This window comes from Zea mays, chromosome 5 (genome assembly GCF_902167145.1).
Source record: "Zea mays cultivar B73 chromosome 5, Zm-B73-REFERENCE-NAM-5.0, whole genome shotgun sequence".
Taxonomy (NCBI): domain Eukaryota; kingdom Viridiplantae; phylum Streptophyta; class Magnoliopsida; order Poales; family Poaceae; genus Zea; species Zea mays.
Window position 1 is genome coordinate 163880184 of NC_050100.1, and position 3163 is coordinate 163883346.

Below are 3163 nucleotides of genomic sequence, written 5' to 3' on the forward strand. Positions count from 1 at the left end.
CATTGCAAATCTTCCAAGCTTGTCTTCCACCAACTCCATTTTGGTGAGTAAGGTGACGTCGTTCCCCTCATGTGAGATCCTGAGGGTGTCCCAGATCTGCTTGGCGTTGTCCAAGCCGCTCACCTTATGATACTCGTCCCTGCACAAAGAGGCTAACAACATAGTAGTAGCTTGTGCATTTCTATGAATTTGTTCATTGATAAACATAGGGCTATCCGAGCTATCAAATTTCATTCCACTTTCCACAATCTCCCATATGCTCGAATGGAGAGAGAATAGGTGACTACGCATTTTGTGGCTCCAAAATCCGTAGTCCTCTCCATCAAAGTGAGGAGGTTTGCCAAGTGGAATGGAGAGCAAATGAGCATTTGTATTTTGCGGAATACGAGAGTAGTCAAAAGAAAAGTTCGAATTAACCGGTTTCCTTCTCTCGTAGTCGTGGTCGTCGTTGTCCTTTTGGGAAGAAGTGGACTCATCGCTGTCGTCGTAGTAGACGATCTCCTTGATGTGTCTTGTCTTCTTCTTCTTCCCATCTTTGCGTTTGTGGCCCGAGCCCGAGTCGGTGGGCTTGTCATCCTTGGGCTCGTTGACGAATGACTCCTTCTCCTTGTCATTGATCACAATCCCCTTGCCCTTAGGATCCATCTCTTCGGGCGGTTAGTCCCTTTAGTGAAGAGAACGACTCCGATACCAATTGAGAGCACCTAGAGGGGGGGTGAATAGGTGATCCTGTAAAACTTGAAACTTAAGCCACAAAAACTTGGTTAAGTGTTAGCACAATAATCGCCAAGTGGCTAGAGAGGAGTTTCAACAAAACACAGTAACCACAAAGATATCAATCACAGAGATGGCACGGTGGTTATCCCGTGGTTCGGCCAAGACCAACGCTTGCCTACTCCACGTTGTGGCGTCCCAACGGACGAGGGTTGCAATCAACCCCTCTCAAGCGGTCCAAAGACCTACTTGAATACCATGGTGTTTTGCTTTGCTTTTCTTAATCCTGTTTGCGAGGAATCTCCACAACTTGGAGCCTCTCGCCCTTACAAAGATGTTCACAAAGAAGCACAGAGTAAGGGAGGGATTAGCAATTCACACAAGACACAAAGATCACAGCAAATACGCACACACAAGACCCAGACTTAAGCTCAAAAGACTAGCACACTAGAACGGAGCTCAAATCACTAGAATGTCGAACAAGTGTGCGGGAATGGAGTGTGAGTGATCAAGAGTGCTCAAAGGATGCTTGGTCTGTTCCTTCATGCGCCTAGGGGTCCCTTTTATAGCCCCAAGGCAACTAGGAGTTGTTGAGAGCAATCCGGGAAGGCAATTCTTGCCTTCTGTCGTCTGGCGCACCGGACAGTCCGGTACACCACCGGACACTGTCCGGTGCGGATCTCCTTCCTTATTTGGCGAAGCCGACCGTTGGCGCCTGGGAGCCGTTGGCGCACCGGACACTGTCCGGTGCACACCGGACAGTCCGGTGCCCCCTCCCGATCGTTGGCTCGGCCACGTGTCTCGCGCGGATCGCGCGGCCGACTGTTGGCCCGGCCGACCGTTGGCTCACCGGACAGTCCGGTGAATTATAGCCGTACGCCGTTAATTCCTTCCCGAGAGCAGCAAGTTCGCCTGAGCCAGCCTGGCGCACCGGACACTGTCTGGTGCACCACCGGACAGTCCGGTGCACCCAGACAGAGCTGGCTTTGGCTGAAACAAAGCTATCTCTCTCCAATTTGTTTTCTCCTGTTTCCAGCACTTAGACACAATACATTAGTCTTCAAAACAATGTACTAAGTCTGAGAAACATACCTTTTGACTTGATTTACACTTTGTCCACCACTTTGCATAGATTAACACAAAAGCACTTGCGTTGGCACTCAATCACCAAAATACTTAGAAATGGCCCAAGGGCACATTTCCCTTTCACTAAACACTATGAGCAGGGATTTGGAGGAAGTTCTTATTGGTCCTCAGCCTCTACTTGAGGATTATGAAGCCCTTGGAATGTACGATGATTTCAAAACTGATGTTCATTGTGATTGTACTGAGCAGTGTGGTTCGGATGAGGACAACTCTTCTTTTGACTCCGATGAGATTCCTGATCGCCGTATGAAGGGTCCTATATGAAGTGAGCCTATCTGAGCTATTTGTCTGTGACTTCGATGATATCCCTGATCGCCGTATGAAGTGAGCCTATCTGAGCTATTACTATGTGTGCCCAGTTTGTAATATGTGTGCCCAATATTGTTTTGGCCATGATTCCAGCTTGTACTATGTGTGCCCAATTTGTAGTATGTGTGCCCAGCTTGTACTACGACTTAGGTGTAATGTGTTGTTGTGTAATGTGTAATTCGAACTAATGTCAACCAGTTCACTGAAAACCAGTTTAAGTGTGATTGGAACTAATGTGTGCCCAATTTCAGTTCTGTTTTCAGTCTGTGTTCTTTTCAGTTTCAGTTTTCAGTCTCTATTTTAAGGTTTTAAGTTCAGTTTCAGTCTCAGTTCCAATTTCTAATTTTCAGTTTGAGTCTCAGTTCCAATTTCTCTGCTGTTACTAATATCAACATCCTTATTTCTCTATTTTGTTGTCAAATGCAAGCCTTACAGATCCAATTCTACCACACTTGGAGTACATGTTAATTAGTGTGTTCCCAGTACAAACTTTGAAGTCAGACCCCAGTTTCAGTGCCAGGCAATGAAGCTGCCTTCCTTGATGCAGCAATGCCAGGTCTGCACAAGAACTCAGACCACTAGAGAAGGCATAGTCATTCGGTGTAAAACCCTCTGAATGCATCTGAAGAAGCAATGCTACAGCCTCGAGTTCGCAGAAATGGCAGCTGTCTAGCTAACAAGATCAGGATTTCAATCTTGCCAAGCACAGCCTCGAGTTCTGAAACAAAACCTCTCCTACCATACATAGAGAGTAAACAGACCCGGATGTCAGTCATTAAGTCACGCTTGATGGCTGAGCAGTGAATTTGATGCCCCAGACAAACAGACCCACAGGCCCTAAGACCGTTTGAGAACGCAAATTCATTTGGTTGGACGCCCTCTGAAATCATTGCCCAGACAAACAGACCCACAGGCAATAATTCTGTCAACTGATGGTAACTGACCATAATTTTGAAAACTGAAGATAACTGAACTAAAGGTGACCATAATTCAA